Raw genomic sequence first — 21893 nt, 5'->3', positions numbered from 1 at the left:
CCCAGTTCATGAAACAAAGGCCAGGGTACCAAAGCATCTCTTTCCAAAATACTGAAGTATGAATTCAATTAGGACAAAGAACTGAGCACAGGGCAAAAAAGTGGCACTGGGTAGAGAAGAAAAAAGTAGTAACCTAGAGAGGTTTCCATCAGGACACAAAGTAAGTCTTTTTAGAGGAAAGGCAAGATACCTGGCTAACACCCTCTAGTGACAAAAGCAACTAGACTAACTGTATAAAGTACTCCAGTAGAGCTTATAAATATCCAATATGTGACCCAGGAGGCTGCAAACCAGTTGAGTCAGTGTTAGCAACACTCATTTTTCACATTTCCTCTAAAATTTTGTCTTCTTACCTATTAAAAACTACTTTGCACTCATTCTCCAGGACAGATGTCAGTCATCTCAGCTGACAGATTTCCCAATGACTGCTGCCACTGCTGTGATTTTGGTCTTCAATATAATGCAGCTACATCACCACAAAGCTTTATCTGTTCCTACTACTTACAAATACATTGAAATGATGAACTTAACTTTTCCATTTCTTGTTTACTGTTCTGTATTTGCAAAGCAACCTGTTGCCAAAAAAGGTGCTTTAAGGCTCTTGACTGCAATATTCCAACCCAGCGTTACTAAGAGCCCACCAGAAAGAAGCAGCTCAGGCAGTAGGTTCTATCAGTCCTTTTTGAAAAAGGCATCAGTAGAATGTGCCGTGACAGATGAGTGACCTTTCAAGAATCTTTCAAGAAGAAGAAACTTTTTAATAAACAAATAAATAAAATAGTTGCCATTTTCTCAGCAGCCTCATAAAACATGAGGGGTTTATGCTGGCTGCAGCTGGAACATGCCAGCCTTTTAAAAAAAAGGTGAAAGAGGGAAGCATTTCCCCACCTTCCTGTGGTTCCTCTAGACCATGCAGCTTTGCTGTGCAGAGGAACATTTGGCCTCCAACACAAGCACATTAAAACAGTTTCTTTTCGCTTTCAGACTTGTTTTGTTTTGAAGGAGAGCATCCTGCCAAAAACCAAATCACCACAAAATGTAACATTATAGAACCTGAGCATTTCAGCAGTGTGCTTTTCTTGGCTATCAGTTGTGACGTGTGGTTTGACCTAGCGGTTAACATTGAACCCACAAGTGGCTTTCACTGAACTTTCTCTATAGCAAGAGCATCAAGCATTCCTGAAATCCTCTCACAGTCCACTTTACTCCAGGAAGTATGCCAAAAGGGATGATGAGAAATCCACTCTCTGCTGCAATTAAATGCAAAAACAGAGATACGCAGTTGAACACATCCACCATGCAGAAAAGGCTAGTAAAATTCTACAATGCAGACAGGCCGGTACTACACACAGCCCATCAGGTCCTGTGTAAAGGAGTGGCAAACTTTAAGAGCAGAGTAGATTTTGTTAACTAGGAAAGCAGACCTTGGCACTGATCTAGTTGATCAGCACACTCATCATCATGCAAAGTAAGAAGCAGCATCATTCCTTTACTCCTGACTCAGGGATATCCAACCTGTGACTCGGAGAGTATGTGAAATGCTTGTGAGAAATTCACCTGTACCACAGCCCAGCTTCAAATCCTTCAGGAGAGGAAAAAACCTGAAATACGTACCTGGCAGCAGCAGCATGCTCCCAGAGATCCTCCTGCTAGGACTGCCCCAAAGCAGGTGTTACAGATAACCCACACCTCGTGCAGTGACAGACACATACAAAGCTGTAAATTCAGCACATCTGCATCAGATTTACTGCACAGGCAGAGATCGAGTGTACTGCCCACACAGTGCAGCTGAGCAACCTACTGCAACAAAGCAACAGGACGCTAATTATTCAAACACTTTGCAAAGGAAGCTCACAGCCCATTCAAACAGAGAACTCACCTCTCCTTCCTTCAAAGGGTCTCAAAAGCAAAACTCCGCTAAAAGATGTGCATACCCAAGATAACTTGAGGGCTTTCTGCTCTCAAGAATTTAAGTGCTTTTGATTACACCAAATTCTCCTACCACAGTATTGACAAGGCAAAGGGGAACAGTCATATTTATAGTTGTGTTTTTTCCCCTCTAAAAAGGGTGGAAAGAGGCTGGCAAAAGATACAGGCATGATGCCACTAAGGACAGGGGAAACTGCAGGGAAAAGCAGGAGTGAAATGATACCTTCAAAGATTACTTTGGCAGAAGGCAGCTGCCAGTAGCTATACAGCAAAACAAGAGTCCTGCCCCTATACAGAACAAGACAGGTCCCTAAAATGCACTAATGACCAGAACTTTAGACATACTCATAACTGGCTGGGAAAAATAGGATTACCTTATGTCTCATGAACAACTACATTTGTCCCATAGCACTTAAGTGGGGACTTAAAACTGCAGGTATTAGGTCAGTGCCTCATAATCTCCTCAAGTTAAAGGTGTCACATGGAGTTACATATACTTTGCAAGTAAGTTTTCTAGCAGAAAGTGGAGTGGAAAGTATGAAGAGACCCTGACAAACATTGTACAACATAATGGAGTCTATTTTGTTCAACCCCAGGGAGTGTCTGGGGCCCTGAAAGAATGACTGGAATTATTCAACAGCAAAAAAAAAAAACAACCAACCTACAGGTGATTGAAATTGTTCCTATAAGGAACCCCAAAAGAAATTCCCATTTTAATTCCCTTGCCAAAAGCATATATGATGCACGCTTAGGAAAGGAGTGAATTTAGTTGGGATGAAAATTCCAAGAGCGTAGGAGGGAATTAGAAGACAGAACACATGCACGCACCAGCAAAGGTAGCGCTGTATTTCACAAAAGCACATAGCTCTGTGAAAAATCTGAGCTGCTCATTTCCAGATTGTATTTTAGAAAGAAAGTTTAGCAAGCAGACTGACAGACTTCATGCTGACCCAAAATGTCACAGTACTGTAAGTCTTCAGATCAGTAGTAACTATACCTTATATGTATAAACTGACTTGTGACTGATTTCCATACTCACTATAGTTCATTTTTCTGACACAATCTCACCTGGACCCTGGCTTTCTGGGAAGTTCTTGATGTTACATGGAGTTTAAGAGGTGACTTGCTTCTCCAGAGTCCTCTAGGATTCCTTGCAAAAGAAGGTATTTTGTGTATTTTGCAGCAAGCTGCTAACAAAAATAGCTGGTTTGCTTGCATTCAGTTGTGGAGAATTGTGCTGGATGAATTGAGAAGGGTAGACAGGAAGATGCTGACTAAGATGAGTTGAAAATAACACAAATTATTTCTGAAGCATCCTTTAGGTTTTAAAGAAACTGAGAAACCTCAATAGATCCAATGCATCAAAACTACACGCATACAACACGACTTGCAGAACTACTGCATGTGACTGCTCTACCTGGACCCATGCAAAGCATTTGACATTGTCCTCCACAACATCCTTGTCTCTAAAATGGAGACACATGGATTTGATGGATGGACCACTCAGTGGATAAGAAATTAGCTGGATGGTCACACTCAAAAGAGTTGCAGGTCAACAGCTCAATGTCTGCGTGGAGACCAGCGACAAGTAGTGTCCCTCTGGGGTCTGTACTGGGAGCAGTGGTACGTAACATCTTTGTCGGAGACACAGACACTGAGATTGAGTGCATCTTCAGCCAGTTTCTGGATGACACAAAGCTGAGTGGTGTGAGTGAAGGGATGCCATCCAGGGGGACCTGGACAAGCTGTAGGGATATGGAAAGATGAAATAGGGAGTTTATAGGGGAGGGGGTAAAACCTACAAGAAAAATATTTTGTACTTTCTTATCTAGTTGCGATGTCCACTGTTTGATGGTAAAGTCTTGCCTTAACCGGCAACCCTTTCTCCCTTGACTTCTGTTTCTTGTGATATGTGCTGATAGAGGTAAATACTGAAGTCGGCACCAAGAATTACATCTCCAGACATGTGAAATAAGACAGGTTAATTGCCATAAATGTAAAGAACTTGTGGAATGACTTGTGGAATATATACATGATGATTTGATTTAAGATGCCAAAAACTTCTTTAGAAGCGATGGTTGATCTGGAGGAGGTTTTCAGCTCACCTGGAGACTAGAAAGGTAACTGCAACAACAGGGTGTTCTGTTTCACTAGTTGTTACTAGTTTATTTACAGCAGCAACCTAAGTGTTGTCCTACAAGGAGAGCTGCTTTTAGCAGTGAGGAGACTGCTCCAAGAAATACTCCATGTATATCTGAAAATGCACGACCTGAAAAGTTGTTACAGAAATTCCATTTTGATCATGGTACTGTCTACAAAGACACAACATAGCCATCATCTTCCTCTACAAGAGGATGTAGAGGGCTGCTTATGTCACAAAGCACCTCAATACATATTTCAGTCTCCACAATCCTTCTTTTCCTTCTCTCTCCTTTTCCAGCCTGTCCTCCATGTGACAAGAGAGGCTGAAGCTAGACATGCTTGTCCTGGCTTTTCTACAGCAAGCCTGCCAGTTAGTTTCATCTTGCTTCACTCGAAAAAAAGTCAGTTAAACTCTGTTATTTACTCATCTGCACATTCTAACTGCCTGCTGAGAAGCAAGATCCTGCACAGCAACCTATGTTCCAGTCAAAACACTTGGAAGGCTTTGCAAGCATCACAATCTTCCTTACTACGTGCTTCACAGACCAAGACCATGGGTCTGTTACTCATGGTCCCAGCGTGCCTTTCTGACAGAAAGACAAAGGTGATTATCAGTCCTGATGCACCAGATGCAGCTTTTCCATGGAAAGAGGGACAGGGACGTGTTCTTGCATGGGCTGAAGGAAGCTATAAAATTAAGTCCAGTAAATATCATACTTTTATTTCAGAAGAAAACGTAGGTATATAGCAATGCCAAAATGGGTTAGACTACACCACCCACATTAGTAGAGCCTAAAATAAGAGTTATAATCTGCATGGCCTACTTTTGCTCAGGTTGTGCAAGAATAAATAAACTAGATGAAGAAGTCTGGTACTGAAAGGACACATCAATGCTTAATTTCCTTTTGAGAAATAGCAGAGGGAACACAAACTCATTCCTTCTCCCATGAAGTCTCTTATTTCCAAGTGAATAACCTATTACTTTTACTAGCTTATGTCTTTGTTTACGGTTTTTAGCTGGGGTGAAAGGAGCAAGGGGCTGGGTTTGCTGGTTGTTTTCCCAAAATACGATAATACTAGGAGATCCAAATAAAAAGCAATATTCCAAATAAGGATGAAATAGTTACATACAGAGATCACAGATACCTCCACCATCCTGTTCATCTAATTTCAGGAGGTATGCTCCTGGAGCAAGTCCAGAGGAGGCCACGAGGATAATCAGGGGCTGGAGCACCTCCTTTATGAAGACAGGCTGAGAACATTGGGGCTGTTCAGCCTGGAGAAGAGAAGCTGCGTGGGGCCTCAGAGCAGCTTCCAGTGCTGAAGGAAGCTACAAGGATGCTGTGGAGGGACTCTTCATCAGGGACTGTAGTGACAGGACAAGGGGGACAAGTTCAATCTGAAACAGGGGCAGTTCAGGTTAAACACAAAGAAGAAGCTCTTCCCTGTGAGGGTGCTGAGGCACTGGCACAGGGTGCCCAGAGAAGCTGTGACTGCCCCATCCTTGGCAGTGTTCAAGGCCAGGCTGAACAGAGCCTTGGCCAAAATGGTCTAGTGTGAGGTGTCCCTGCCATGACAGGGAGTTGAAATGAGGTGATCTTAAGGTCCTTTCCAACTCTTAACTATTCTATGAGCCTATGCTGCACTGAGGCATTCCAGCTGCATACATAAGCACATCCAGGTTATTTTCTTCATGTTTTCTGTAAAATACCCTGTAACATGTGCGACTCCCCACTTCAGTCATCAAAATTCAGCAGCAATGTCAATGACTGTTCTGCTCTCCACACCCAGACCTTAATAAAGCCTGAAGTAACCTCAGGCAGATTTGAGTGCTGACTCAGGTAGGTTAAAGTAATTTCATCACTGAGAAAAACAGAAATGAGAAATGAGATGGTAAAGTTTGTAAGAGCGTGTAAACACTGTTCATCACGATGCTCTGTACTACATCACCTCACCTGCTCACCTTTCACTGTAGTTAAAATTGGGCATCTCTTCCTACACTTTGTTTCATCCCCTACTGCTTACCCTACAGCTGCTGTTTCACTATAAGACTCTCCTGAAGGACTTTTGTCAGTGTTTGGCAGAGCCTGGTTGTTTAGATTTCCAAAAGTAGTGCCTGTGCAAAATGCAGCCCAGCCACAAGGCTCCAATGCATCCCTCTCAATTTCACACCACAGCCTTCACTATCAAGGCGATATATTTTTGTGCTGTCTCCGAAAGGGTTCATTCACTGGGGCTAGAGGGAGGGAAGAGGAACACAGAACACGCCCACAGAGAAAAACTGCCCTACAACTAAGAACAATATTGTCCTTAAAAAGAGGGATGGGGGAAGGGAACTAATGCAAACAGATTATTACAGGAAGAACACAATGCCTCACCATGAAACTAATCAAACTTCCTTTGTTCTATATACAAATGCCAAGCAGAAACAGTGCATTTCTGCTAGAACCCATTTTCCAGGTGCAAGACACTTTATCCGCAGAGAGCGGTAAAAGCCACAGAGAGAAGGAAAAAAAAAAAGTCAAGAATGCAGAAAGAAATGAGGCTTAAAACGCACAACACTCCATCCCATCCCCCTCCCCTCATGCCAGCCTCTCATCTATAATCCAACACAAGGGAGACAACAGGCAAACAGCAAGAGGTCATCTTCAAAGGGCTGGTTGCCAAGGGAGGCCAGTGGAAAGAGTGCAGGCATGTCTCCATCAAAGTCCAGCAGCTGTGAGAGAGCCACAGAGGTGCAGCTTCCCCTGAGGCTGCAGGGAAATTCAGGGATGGAGGAGAGAGCTGGAGCCGCTCCAGCCGGCAGCGCGACACGCTCTGCACTGTGCAGCAGGGAAAGCGCCAGAGGAGGGGTCTGGTATTTCAGTCCTTCTCTCCACCCATTTTTGCACTTCAGATACTTCACTACTGCTTAAACTCCTCAAGATAAATCCTGTAGCCCCACTGCAGCAGTAGGCAGAAGGCAGCACCAACTCTCTACTCAGCTCCAAAGTAAAGCTTTGGCTCAGTGACTACATTCAGGACAGACATGGAAGAGGCACAGCAGAGAACACGCAACCAGCTGTAGTTTCATTAATTCCCACAGAAAACACAAATACATTTTCACACTTGGAGCCTGGGAGATTTGTCCCACAATCAAAACAGAAGTCAGATTCGTGCCACGGCTCCTCTCACCACCCAGACTTTCCAGCCCCTAGCCTTCTCTCTCTCAGTTGGTCCCCCTACGTTCCATTATTTCTAAGGAATCTTATTTACTCCTCTGTCTTAATATGAAAGTACCTGCACTGCATGCTCTGTCCAGTCTTTCCTCACTCCTCTGACACAAATCATTCCCTACCCCCTTGTTCAGACCCAGTCTGCCTCAAATCCCTTTACACATCTCTTTTATCACAGCAGGAAGAAAAATATTGACATCAGCTATGGGTATTACAGCTCCTAACTATACATTTTCCTTCATTATGCTGCTACAGAGTTACACTGGTTTGGACACCTCCCTTTACTGACCTTGGCATGCATTTCTCTGAAGCTTAACCTTTTTCTAGATTTATAAATAGGTGACTTGAGGACAACTGTCATACTCTTGCACAGAGTACAAAACGCTGTCCTGCTCTACACGAACCTGAGCTCACATCACAGCAACCAGCACACACCCAACAAAATACCTGGGATTTTTTATTTTTTTTTTTACAATCTGAAGATCGAGTTCCATTTCATTTTTCTAATTTTAATCTAATTTTTCAAAGTTAACCTTTTAGTCAGATTTGTGTTTGCATTTTATAAGCCATCCTGAAGCAATACACAAACAGGTAAAGTCTACAGAAGTTCTGTTTCAAACTCCAGCTGCCACATATCTTCCTATATCCCAGTTTCCCCACTCTGTGCTCCAAGTTTTCCTTAACTTTGCTCTCCAAGACCTCCCCCTTGACCTCATTTTCAGTTTGACAGCCTCCTATACTTCAGTGGATCTGCTTCCAATTTATGACTTCTGCCCATGTGAAAACATTTTAAGGCATTCAGGAAATTTTAGAAGGGGAGAAGCCAACTGATTCTGAAAGCACAGGTCTCCAAACAGGTACAGCCTCCTGTTTCTTTCCAGACTGTCCCCTCTTCCTTCAACATCAAGTTCTCATGAAGTTACCTGCACAGCCTCCTTCATGCTCTACCCCGCTTTGCATTTGCATCTACTGGGCAAAGCCCAAACATCATGCCTAATTTTACATACACTTTGTCATGTCCAATGTCATAACAGATACCAACACAACCTCATCAACTTATTTACAATGGAAATACAAGAGAAGCTAAAGCCTCTGCTGCAACTCCGCAAGACGAGGCTCTAGAATAGGCAGTATGCAGAGGAATGTGATCTCCTTTACTGGATAGCGAGGCGACTTTCTCATCGTACTTCAGCTTGTCTCTGGATGCATTCCCCTTGTGCAACCCTCTCACCCCTTCCCTACCCCACAGGTCCAAGATTCTCTTAAGGGCACTCACTCCACTTCCAAGTCTCTGGCGTGAGCAACACAGCTCGTAGGGAGACACCGGCCACCCTGCCTTACAGCCAGCCTCAGTCTCTTCACATGGTGGCTCCTGAGCCTGGGTGCACCCACGAACAGACAGGCAGACTCCTTGTGCTGTAGTGCTGCATTACACCATGGTGGGGAGAACAGAGCAGCCAGCTTCATGGATCTCACCCTGGCAGAGGATGGAGGCAGCTGGATTCCTGTTCCAGAAAAGTCATTTATTTCCCTTTATGACTGTATGGAAATCATTCCTTTCTCCCTCTGCTAAACTTCCCCATTCATAGTATAGGGAAAAGATGCCCCTGCCCATGGAGGAATTGAGTACTTAAAAAAAAAGTCCTGGCCAGCATTATGGCATATAAAAATCATCTGCAAAGAGATGTTCCTGAAAACAGATTAAGCTTTAATGAGGTTATTTTTCCACAAAAAAATAATAATAAAAAAAAAAATCTGGTGCATTGGGTTCTCCATTTCAGATAAAGTAAGGAGTAACTGCACTGCTGTCAGAAGTCTTCTGTTACAAGAATTCAGTGAATATTGAGACCTCCTATGCTATCAGATGGGAAGAAATAACTCAAATTCACTGGGGAAAAAAATGCCCTTCTGAAGAACAGCCACCTGATGGCAGCCTGTGGCTTCAGTCCCATTGTTCCAAGTGGCAACTGGCAACCATTTTAAGCGAGATTTGCTCTACACTGAGTCACCACTGAAGAATGTTCTGTAGTAGGGAGAATGACTTCAAAATAAAAAGCTATTCTTAATTCTAACGTAGCACATTGCTGAAATAGGCACTGCAAATATTCCCATTCCACACACCATGCAATTCTTTTTCCCCTCTTTCAGCCTCAGTTTTATTTTGCACAGCAAATTGCCAACTTAGATGCAAACCTGCCTCCACAATGCAATCCAGCATCCTTTTCAAAACACCACATCAGCATCCGAGGCTGATGCATACACAGCTTCCCTCACTGCTCATGGTCTGTGCTTTGGTATCTTGAGCCAGGAGACTATTCTGCACTCAAGAAATCCCATTCCTTCATTCTTCCCAATGTTTCAAAGGTATTTTAGAAGGACTTGGTGCCTGCAGGATTCATTTTATGTTCTTCAAAGTCAAACTAATACTAATGAAAGCTTCTGGAGACTTGATGCACTCCTCTTTCATTATGAAGAGGTTAATTCCCTGACCTAGGAGCAAAATAGAACTTCACTTTGAATACAGAACTGCAGAACTGAACTGTTTTACAGAACTGTAAGCCAAAACAGCTTTCCTCTGCTTCTTCTCTGATACTGTATTAATGCTCATGCTTACCACACTACAGCACTCCATATATGGGAGGAAAAAACAAGGTACCAGAAGTTTCTGAAGTTTAAAATTTACCTAAGCTTTTTGTACAAATAATTTTCTGACACTGCTGGTCTACACACTCATTTTTATCTAACTGTACAGGAATCTAAGGCTGAAGTAGCAACTGTTTCATAATTCAAGCCTGAGATTTAAGGTAACCCCATTCAGCCTGATTTTTAGATCCTTGTGCTGTGTTTCAGGACATGAGTTTTCCCTCCTTCTTTCCCCATCTCTTTCTGGACTTCCCCTTCCTATGGCCACTGAGCTATTGCCTCATCTCTTCCACACTACCCCTTCACCTCTGTTTTTTCACCCCACCCTTTTTTCCTCATTTTTTGTTTTTAACTCAACTCCGGTAGCACTGGCATACAGCCCATACTAAAAAGTGCAGCAGAGCTCATCTGCCTGGGTTTAGTCCTGAGCATTTGCTGTTGGCACATCTCACCACTAAGGTATGCCTCATGGTTTGGGAAATTAATGGTGTAAACTGTACCCCAGGAATACAGCAGTTGGGGTGAATGAGTGCTGTCTGCAGGACATTTCTCTCATGTTAGAAAAACTGGACCAGTGAATGAGGTAAGATACTATGAGAAAAGAAAATATACGATTGTGGTTAAAGCAGCGGAGTGCTTCCCAAGAGACTGATTGCTTCCTCTGCCACAGAGTTCCTATGCAATGTTGGGCAAGTCATAAAAACAGCCATACAGGGTGTGACCGAAAACCCAACCAGCAGTGCCCTATCTCCAGCAGTGGCCGACTGCAGAAGTTTGGAGAAAAGGGAAAGCAGAACAGATACAGAACGATCCTTCTTTTGATATAACCACTTAATTAAGGCTAGTGATTGAAAGACTTCCAGAGCTTAAACTTCACCCAGAACGTTGTATCTCATAGTAAACGATGCCTCTACATACTGTGATTTTGCCTAATCCCTTTCTGGATGACACCCAGTAATTTCAGGCTCAGCAGCCTCAAGTGAATAGTTTTCCTGACTAAGGAGTCAGTCTCTTACACCACCATTCTTCTTGGAGGGACATCAGACCAATACTAGCATTCAACTCCCTGTTTAATACACTCACCCAGCTTAACAAGAGTTTTTCATGAAAGATCAGATCATCTTTCAGTAACTAACTTCATGAACTAGTTTGCTAAGCTGGAAATTAATACTGTGCACTGTGGACACATGTCTGTGGGTACTTCAGCTGATAAGCTCCTCTTGTTATCCTTCCCCAGTTCAGGAGAAAAAGGCTAAGACCTCCACATCTAATGTTCTTCATGTTATGCTTTAAGGATGCATTTTGTCACCAGCCTAAAGTAACATGCTTTAGAAGATGTGTGTGGAGGAAGAGCTGGGGAGAAGTTCTCCTTCTCTTTCTCCCCACCAATCACTGTCACCTGAAGCACCATAATTTATCTTCCCCATCATCTTCAGGATGCATTTGAATCTGGTTTGTCAAACAGGACAACAAATGACAGACCATGACCTTTAATTAAATATTACAGAACTCACATGAAGATGCAACCATTCAAGCAAAGTTCCTTTGCATGATGAGGTGCCAGGCAGAATTCCTGGATTTGTATCTGCGATACTATTGTTCAATTAAAAAAAAAAAGCACATTTTTTGTCTATATTAATAATCTTTTCTAGTTTCCTTAAACAAAAGGAAATTTGAATGAACAAACAAATCAGACATTGCAATTGACAGTGGTACAGCTCAGGTCCTATAAACTCCCTCAAGCTGGAGACTGAGTAAAACCTGTTCAAGATCAAACTCATCTGCTCACTATCATCATCAGCTTCCTGTTCATTCATCAGTATATGAATGGTTACAATAGGGCCATCGAGACAAAAGATGGCTTCAGAGAGAATGTCTGACAGAGGAAGAAGTTACATCAGCCTAATACTCTTTTGTTCAAAGAGCTCTGAACATTAATAGCAGCTAAAGACAAGGCAGCTGCTGCACAGAATTAGAAAGAGACAGAAAGAACAATTACTTCCTGGCAACGTTTCTTCCCCTGCAGCTCAAAAAAAACCCTCTAGAGAACTTCTGCTGAACAGTAAGAGAATGGGACAAACTGGGGATTTAGTCGTCTTCTCTCCATTCCCATTAGTGAGCAATTCAACTATGTACCCACCAGACATGCCAACAGACTGGTGCTCTAGATCTCCTGCACTAACTACACACACCAGCTCAGTTCCTTCGCTCTCCAAGTATCAGGGTAAGTGCAATGTCACATTATGCAGCAACCCTCCCAAGGCCCTCAAAACCAAAACAGATCTTCCTTGTGCTCTCTCAAATTCCAAGAAGAAAGCTACAGCCAAAGTAACAGACTGGAAACAAACAAACAAACAAACATGGAAGAAAAAGCTATCAAGGGCTCTCACATGTTAGTTGATGCTAATAGGAAGTCCCAAGCCGTCACAAGCTGGTAGAGCCTGAAGCATGTAGTGCAGAATTCCCACCATGTGCTTGCTGTAATCTTGCATCCCTTCACAACTAGCTGCTATTGGTGGCTGCTGGTGTCACTGCAGCAGAGGAATTTCTTTTTGTTAACTTGGGATGGCAGTTGTACTAAATTCACTTGGTTGCATGAATCAAAAGGCTGTGGATACTATAGACAAAGTGACCACACAAGGTCAGTAGAGCATACAGGACATCAGTTAAAACCTCTTTTATCATTCTGTTGCTCACTAGAAGCAAAAGCATGAGGATACTAAACTGATGGCAGAACCCTCCAATCCACCATATCCTGTGGGTAGAGAAACCTCTGCTTTATTAACTGCTATCTACTGCCACAGACTGCAGTAGCCTTGTCCCCCATGTATTTGGGTGGGATTACTAAAAAGGAGTAATTTTAAAGCAGATGCATAAATTCCCAGGAAGTCATGGTAACTGCTAGGATTCCCACCCTAGAATTTTTCTTTAGCCTCTTGTATCATGAAGGGAAATTGCCTCCAGCACTAACAAAAGTACGTGTCAGAGCCCATCTCCGAGCTCTGCAAGATGTGCAGATTTCCTGGTGCCTGAAGGTTTGGTAACTAGAAACCAAAAACTGGAGTATTTCAAGTGTATTGAAGCTCTTTCTACCAGTGTCAAGTATCAAATCAGACACATCTGTGGAAGGAGCATGGCAGAAGAGAGATTCAGGGGGGTGGAGAGAAGTTTTGATGCCGATCAGCAAAATGGAGAAATTTCCACGAGACAGCATAGGAATGCCAGCACCATCCCACATGCTCCACAATAAAGAGCATGCACTTCTTCTTTTTTTTTTTTTTTTTGAGCAGAAGCTTATTAAGGTAATAAACTGATTTAGCAGACTCCAAACGTAGCTTTGACCCAGGAATAAAGCATGGAAGTTAGTAGTCTATGCAGTCAGACACCTTTCCCCCATGCCAGATTTTCAGGCTTTAGAGTGCCACAGTTTTGGGTACTAATCTGAACTGCACTGCAAATAGTCTTACGCCTATGGAGAAAGGAAAGCTGGAGATTCTGCCAGATGGAAATAACCACTGTGGTTTCTGGCATCCTGAATACATTTTGGGACTGAGATAATCCCATTAGATCTTTCTTCTGAAGCAGTCAGCAAGTGAAACAAAGCAGAATGGTGAAGGCGTTATTCAGTTTCCAAGTCAACAGTGTCCCAGAGACCACTGGGTGCAGCTTTTCCCTCCCTGTGGCCCTGTCCCACAGACGTACCCCGAGTCCATACCAACAGCATGCAGGCAAGGCTCACCGTCCAAGGAGAAGTGCTTGTTCTGCCTGAGCTCCAAGCGTACAAAATCAGGGCAACACATTAACTAATACATGTTGCCTCTCTGGTAATACTCAGGCTTTGTGTCATGCCCAAAGTCACCAAGTTTTTAGGTATCAGACTGTACTAGCTCAGGTCATTTGCCGTACACTGTACACCTCTGGGAGAAAAAGCTGCACTGTCATGCCCTAGGCGCACAATTCCACAGGGTTCCCTTTGAAAAGCTGTTTTGTGTCCCTCACCTTTATAATCAAAATGGAGATTCAGAAACACTCTTCCACAGCTGCAGTATATAAAGAGTGAGGTTTGTAAAGAAGATTGGAAACTCCTTCCATCCCTGCACATCTGTTCCAGGAAAGTGTCATCTCTCCTTCCTCCTTTCCACACACAAAAGGGGGAAAACAACTATTACAATCCCATTCAATTTATGCCTGAACAAGCCTGTGCTTCTTGACAACAGATAAGGCTTATCACCTCTCCTCTGCCTCCACCTTGCCTGTGCTCTACTTTTTTTCATATAAATCCCAGAAACTTTTAACAGAAAACAAAGTAGTTTCCATTTTAATAAGGCAGGCAGCCTGAAAACAAGCAGTCCTTCCTTTGCCATTTTCCTACTTTATCCCACATGGACACCACAAGTGAGAGAATAACACACGTGTAAGCTGTGCAAAGTAAGATAAGGAAAACTGCAAATTTGCAGTTAGTTACTTCAAAGTGTTTAAGCTCCATGATGCTTATGAAAACATTCTACACACTCAGGTATCCCTGCTCTCTCTCTGTGGCACACACTTCACCTCTCTAAACTGTTTTTAAAAGGAAAAAAAAACCAACCTGTCTCACAGGCTGTGATTACATCAGCAAGAGCTTCTCCTTTTCTCTATCAATCCTGCCTTACTCAGGCTTTGAAGAGCCTCTGCGCTGCTGCCATGTGCTTTGATCTTTCCATTTTATGCCCCAGGGCCGGCGCTGATAGTATCTGCTCTGCCTGCACAGCTTGGGAAAGGCAGCGGCACCCATTCCTGTCCAAGAGCTCTTTGTTCACACACCAAAACGCATGTGCGGCCACTGACCCCACAGAGGCAGGCGGAAAACTCAGCCCTTGCGGTAGGCTGCCAGAAGGACGTCTGGACACACGACGGTTTTCCTCCTGTTCAAAAGCAGCTGTGTGCGAGAACTTTTTCAGTCTTTCAGCTATGCAAAGCACAGTGTCTGTATGCCAGCCACACGCGCGCTGGTCCCTCCAAGGCTCTCTCTTGTTGGGAGTATTTAATAACGATATGAAGGCACATCAGCTTATGTCTCCTGTAACACGGAGATGGGGAACATCAAACCAGAGCATGTCAATTATCACGAATTATGGACTGGAGGTTTTCTTTAACTCCTGCACTTGCAAAACCATGCAGAAAGACCTGCACAGCCAACACCTATATAGCCAAGCAACTTCCCTTTGCAACCAATGATTTAACGCAGGTAGCAGCTTCCTGAAATAGTAAACACAAAACACTGCATGCCCCAAATCCTGTTCTGGGGCTTTTTGCTTTCCCTTCTGCCATGGCACTAACTCTCACTCTCTAGAAAACTTACGCTGCTGCAAGATCACAGCGAGGAAAGCAGATGATCTTCTCTGAGATTCTTAGGCCTATGTTACTAAATATTTTCCCTGGCATTTACACAGTTAAATGGGAAAGCACGGTTTTCAGGTATTAATAACCAAGCATTTCAAGGACAGAACCCTCTATGTTAAAGTTATACAACAGCAGAAACTCTAGAGAAAAATCTGTTTATTTTAGCAACTAAATTCTTGACACTTTTTGTGTTCAGAAAAAAGGCAAAGGTAGAAAGTGAAACAGTGGCAGAGCAGCAGCAAAATACAGCCGGAGATACTATCAACAGTTAAGTGCCGGATCCTTAAATGCCTAAAGATGAAAGAACATGCTCGTTAAGGGCAGTTAAGATAAATTTAGCTTTAAATTTGGAGATCTGACATACAGCACTATCATCATCATCATCTGTGCAACAAATACAGCCAGTCATTTCAATATTACCCCTCATTAGCTGGTAATGTGTAAACAGCTTTTGATTGTCCCTTCAGTGGCACCGATTGCTAAAAGATTTCTTTTCCTCAGTTTCATATAGTGGAAACGAAAGTATCTCAGATTCAGACCTTCCCTAAACCCACACATGAATACTGTGAAAAAATCATTACCAAGAGGCAAAGTATTGCTCTGGAAAACCAGGGAACAATTGCAGCTAGGCTGGTGCCACTGCTGCTCTGGCAGGAAACAGCAAGTGCACTGTAAGCCCAGCTTACACCACATTTAGTCCATTAAAAGATTTGGTTGTCAAGCAAATGAAAAGAAGCCATGTCAGGCAGTATCATTCATACTTAAGTGGCATGCTGCATGCACTGGAGAAGGAGCCTTCCTGCTGCACAGCACTGTAAACCCAGTGGCTTTTCTTACAAACACAGTGTCTTCCCATTTGGTTTCGGGCAGCCGGGGGCAAGTGCCAGAGCTGCCACCCGCTCATCAGCCGGTTTACTGCCGAACTGAGCATTCCACACATCTGAGGCACGGCATCAGGCCTGAGATTCTGCAGGCTTTAGCAAACTGGGAAAAAAGGACTTCTGAAAGCCCCGTCCAGAACATGCCTTGTTCTAAAGAGTCTGATGGCAGGGGTTGGAACTGGATGATCTTAAGGTCGTTTCCAACCCTGCCTATTCTATGATCTCCTTCTCATCACTTAGTGGAGGTGAATCTCATCCCAGACAGCAGAAGCATGTCTTCACCACCAGATCAAACTGGAAGCAGCCAATAGGACCCCTATATTTGTCAGGCCTTTATGGGAAAGGACACTTTCAATCCATATTTCTCACAGCTTAGTTCTTGGAAAATTCTTAAACTGGGACAAACAGCGTTTGAAGATTTTTTTTAAAAAAAAAGCCTTCACACCAAGCCAGTGAAGGCACAGCCAAAAGAAACCCCGACCTTCTCTGCCTCACACTGCAGTTGCAGGCAGCTGCCTGTTCCATGCTACAGCCACTACACACTGCTAGCTGCAGCCCCATTCCAGGTTTTACCCTGAGCCGCTCCTCCCAGTACTTCAAAGGGAAAGTATTTTTGTACAGCCCAGCAAGGAGTGTAAACTGCCCAGCTGCTTCCAAAGAGAGATGATTTAACCCCTACGTACCCAATGCCTATGTCCTCAGCAGGGGATGTGTGCAACAAAACAGAAATCCAACAGCAGCTTAAAAATTCAGGTTGCTGTGTTAGTGACTCAACTGAACAGTGGCCTATCAAGAGTCACCTTCCCATTTCCCATCCTTTTCTTTTTTTTTTTTGGAAGGGAGGAAGAGCACAGAGAAACTACAACTTCTGAAACAAATTTGAGTCACACAGATACTTCCCATAACAAATCAGGATTGTGCTTAAGTGGCTGGAAGACCCCATTTCTCTCAATAACACAGAGTCAGCTATAAATACCTAAATACACTCTCAAGCAGGCCCATGGGATCCCACAAATTCAGCATTTTGCTGCAAACTCCAGTAAATAACCACCCCCATCTCTAACTCATTCTGCTGGCAGTAGCAAGCTCCCTCACAGCCGAGACCCCAAATAATTGCAGAAAATAATGAAATGGCCGGGATGCCTTTATGCTGGAGGCAACCAAAAAGGTAGAGGAAGACACTAAATACTGCTCTTCTTACTGGAAAATGGGACCAATAAGATGTCACTTGTTATGGGGTTCCCTCTGAATTTTAAGTTTCTGTGCTCTACAGTTATTTCCCCTAACTTGGAGCACATCTGTGGACCACTGCCCATCACTTCTTGGCTTCCCTTGGTTCTCAAGTTTGTTTCAGACCAAGAAAGGTCGCAGCCAGTTGCATACAAACCCTTATAACCAGCCTTTCATGAATACACAGGGACCCACAGAAAGGCACTCATCTCTCTTAACTGAGGATGGGTAAGGGTTAGAGAGACCCCACCTTTGTGCAATACGAGAGCAAAAAAGTAAGTCCTGCTGTAACTTTGAGACATGCATGCCCCAGCAGCCAGCTTTTTGATCCGCTTCACTTGAACTTTAGTTTCTGCTGTCAAATCCCTAATTTTGACTTGATGAAAGTCACAGAACTGATTTCCAAAACACTACCAAATAGCTTTAATCACAAAAGTAAGGTCTCTTGATATGAGAAATACTAACCCTAGATGCTCTGCCTGCAACCCATGTGGAAGTAACTTCATCATGAAATATCAAAACATAACAGAAACAGTCCCACCTGTAAAGTCATATGAAGGATAACCACAACCCAGGCATCAGTGATTAGTCTAACAAGCCCCGCTGGACTAGGCTGAGAATGTTAACATTCTACAACACCTTGGCATTTCCCTTCAACCTCCTTTTAGACCTGGCTCATGCCAAAGAATTATACTAAAAATGCCACTCAAGGAGCATCACATACAAGAAATTCTCTTCTTAATTCTCCTTCACTGCACATCTCTGCCTAGATGCAGCAAAGGCAACTAACTTTTATGAGATACCACCAACTGCATAGGATTAAAGCATCACATTTCAAAACAACCCAAAGCTTCCTTCTCTACCCTGAAAAAGACAACAGGAAGAGAAATTCAACTACGTAAAGACTGACTCGGGAGTATTTATAGAATCATAGAATAGTTAGGCCTGGAAAGGACCTTAAGTTCCAACCCCCCTGGCATGGGCAGGGACACCTCACACTAAACCATGCCACCCAAGGCTGTGTCCAACCTGGCCTTGAACACTGCCAGGGATGGAGCATTCACAACTTCCCTGGGCAACCCATTCCAGTGCCTCACCACCCTCACAGGGAAGAATTTCTTCCCTATATCCAATCTAAACTTCCCCTCTTTAAGTTTTAACCCATTACCCCTTGTCCTGTCACTACAGTCCCTAATGAAGAGTCCCTCTCCAGCATCCCTATAGGCCCCCTTCAGATACTGGAAGGCTGCTATGAGGTATCCACGCAGCTTCTCTTCTCCAGGCTGAACAGCCCCAACTTCCTCAGCCTGTCTTCATACAGGAGGTGCTCCAGCCCCTGATCATCCTCGTGGCCTCCTCTGGACTTGTTCCAACAATTCCATGTCCTTTTTATGTTGAGGACACCAGAACTGCACACAATGCTCCAGGTGAGGTCTCACAAGAGCAGAGTAGAGGGGCAGGATCACCTCCTTCGACCTGCTGGTCATGCTCCTTTTGATGCAGCCCAGGATACAGTTGCTTTCTGGGCTGTGAGCGCACACTGCAGCCGGCTCATGTTCATTTTCTCATCAGCCAACACCCCCAAGTCCTTCTCCACAGGGCTGCTCTGAATCTCTTCAACCTGGCTGTGCCTGGGATTGCTCCAACCCAGGTGTAGGACCTTGCACTTGGCATGGTTAAACCTCATGAGGTTGGCATCAGCCCACCTCACAAGCATGCTGAGGTCCCTCTGGATGGCATTCCTTCCCTCCAGGGTATCAACCGAACCACACAGCATGGTGTCATCGGCAAACTTGCTGAGGGCGCACTCAATCCCACTGTCCATGTCAGCGACGAAGATGTTGAACAAGACCGGTCCCAACACCGATCCCTGAGGGACACCACTCGTTACTGGTCTCCAGCCAGACATTGAGCCACTGACCACAACTCTTTGTGTATGGCCATCCAGCCAGTTCTTTATCCACCGAGTGGTCCATCCATCAAATTGATGTCTCTCCAATTTAGAGACAAGGATGTCATGTGTGAGAGTGTTGGAACGCTTTGCACATGTCCAGGTAGATGATATCAACTGCTCTACCCCTGCCCATCAGTTCTGTAGCCCCATCATAGAAGGCCACCAAATTGGTCAGGCAGGATTTCCCCTCAGTGAAGTCATGATGGCTGTCACCAAGCACCTTGTTGATTTTCATGTGCCTTAGCATGCTTGCCAGGAGAATCTGCTCCAAGATTTTGCCAGGCACAGAGGTGAGACTGACTGCTCTGTAATTCCCCGGGTCATCCATTTTCCCCTTCTTGAAAATGGGGGTTATATTTCCCTTTTTCCAGTCATCGGGAACTTCACCTGACTGCCATGATGTTTCAAATATGATGGCCAGTGGCTCAGCAACTTCATTCGCCAGCTCCTTCAGGACCCGTGGATGGATTTCATCAGGTCCCATGGACTTGTGTACATTCAGGTTCTTAAGATGGTCTTGAACCAGATCCTCTCCTACAGTGGGCCTAGGGTCTTCATTCTCACAGTCCCTGCGTCTGCCTTTCAGGACTTGGGTGGTGTGGTCAGAGCCTTTGCCAGTGAAGACAGAGGCAAAGAAGTCATTCAGAACCTCAGCCTTCTCAAAACGCAGGGTAGGCAGTTCTCCCGAGAGCTTCCGGAAGGGGCCTATGTTGTCCCTAGTCTGTCTTTTATTTGCAAAGTACCTATAGAATCCCTTCCTGTTATCTTTAACATCCCTAGCCAAGTTTAATTCTCACTGGGCCTTAGCTTTCCTAACCTGGTCCATAGCTTCCCGGAGAACATTCCGGTATTCTTCCCAGGCCACCTGTCCTTGCTTCCACCTTTTATAAGCCTCTTTTTTCCTTCTAAAATTAGATTATTTAGAGGTTATCATCATTTTTTCCCTGTCTTCTACTCCACTGTTCAAGGGAAACACCTGCAAATACTGTTCTACAGAGCCACAAAATTAAATGAAGATTATATGGTATCTGACTCCTTGCTACTCTTTCTTGTTCTAGAACTATTACCTGCTCTAAGACATCTTTGTACCAAGAACTTAAGTGATTTATAGCTTAGTTTCTTTCAAGTAAACAGAGCCTCCTATATAAAAATAACCACATGTATATGGAAGGTTGTCAATGCTGAAGAAGCAAGACATCTATGCTGCCTGCTTAGTCTCTCACATGTAAAAACTGTCATCTTGCATCAGAAAGTAACCTTATCTCAGATCTTCCACAAAAATTTGATGCACTGTTTCAGTGCTATTGCTCCAAGGGAAGAAAACCAGCAGACACCCAGTACTTACTCACGCTCTGGAAAGTTGGGGACTGGACTGTTCCTTAAGAACATTCACCTACATACCACAGCACCTACTTAATTTGTAGCCATTATTGCATGACAGATACTGAAACCATGGAGTTTTCTTTGCCTGAGTTTAAAGACCTTCACCATGGACCTGTTCAAGAGAGACCTCCAACTTGGACTCTCCTTTGTATAGTCCATTTTAGAAGTGAATTGCTTGAAAACAGCAATCTTCCACAGCATTCCACAACAGCACAGATGGCAAGACAAATCAATTGGAATGGGTTTGTTTCGATTTATTAATACAAGCTTTATTTTCACACCATGCCACAATCACAAAAAGCCTAAGGTTAGAGTACTCCCACAATCTAAACAACACACGTAGGAAGCTGTTTTCTTCACTCATATGACAGGATTTAGTTCTGCATATTGCTGTCATACCAAGCTTGCTGGTTTTCACTTAGAAGCACTCTAACAACCGCTTAAGAAAGGGAAAAACTAAGATAGGTTTGAGAACTATCAGATAGGTTTGAGTGTTTGCTGCCCTGTGGAGAAGCTGCTTCATGAACAGTGCATGCAAAGTTCGATAGTTTTTCAAGAGCGGCAACAGTCTCATCTCTTATCTGAGCATGTTCAGAGAACCAAGCGCGGCACAGAACAAACCACAGCACAGTTCTAGTGCAGCAGACCACACCACTCTCACTTCCTCACCATAGAAGAATCACTGTTACAAGGTTCCCATCTCCCTTTTCTTGGTAGCCAGTACAATTTTCAGTTTTAATCAGTTTTCCTTCCTTTCCAAACCTCTCACCTGTTGTCCACTTTGTGTTGCATACCTACTCACTGCTTCATTCCACACTCTGCCACGTCCTTTTGAATCTCACCTATTTCAAGGCCACCCTGCTAACTTTCACTACAGGCCTTTCCACTACCAGAAGCACAGACAGCAAGCTTTTATGTGCATCTTTCCTACTCCATGTCTATCGCTTCTCCTAAAGTCTACCATCATCTCTTAATGGCACCTGCAGCTCTAGGACTCCACAGGAGAGAGCACCATTTGCCTTCTCAGCCTTTAGCATCTCTTCAGAAACTTTTGTTTCATCCAACAATCATGGCACTGCACTCCCTGACAAATACTTCAAAGCATACCAGCTCTGAATACCAGCAAATACCAGA

The 21893-nt window shown here is 43.8% G+C and overlaps 1 protein-coding gene across 2 annotated transcripts in view; it reads right to left on the bottom strand.

Annotated features, from left to right (window-relative positions):
* ZNRF3 (zinc and ring finger 3) overlaps positions 1-21893 on the bottom strand; it is an 84979-nt gene that overhangs the window by 39321 nt on the left and 23765 nt on the right. The window lies entirely within an intron of this gene.

This window comes from Pezoporus occidentalis, unplaced genomic scaffold, assembly GCF_034315485.1.
Source record: "Pezoporus occidentalis ecotype Australia unplaced genomic scaffold, CSIRO_AGI_Poc_V1 ctg102, whole genome shotgun sequence".
In the NCBI taxonomy this organism is placed as follows: domain Eukaryota; kingdom Metazoa; phylum Chordata; class Aves; order Psittaciformes; family Psittacidae; genus Pezoporus; species Pezoporus occidentalis.
Note: the sequence above shows the minus strand (reverse complement) of the source record. Positions and strands in the feature narration are given on the sequence as shown.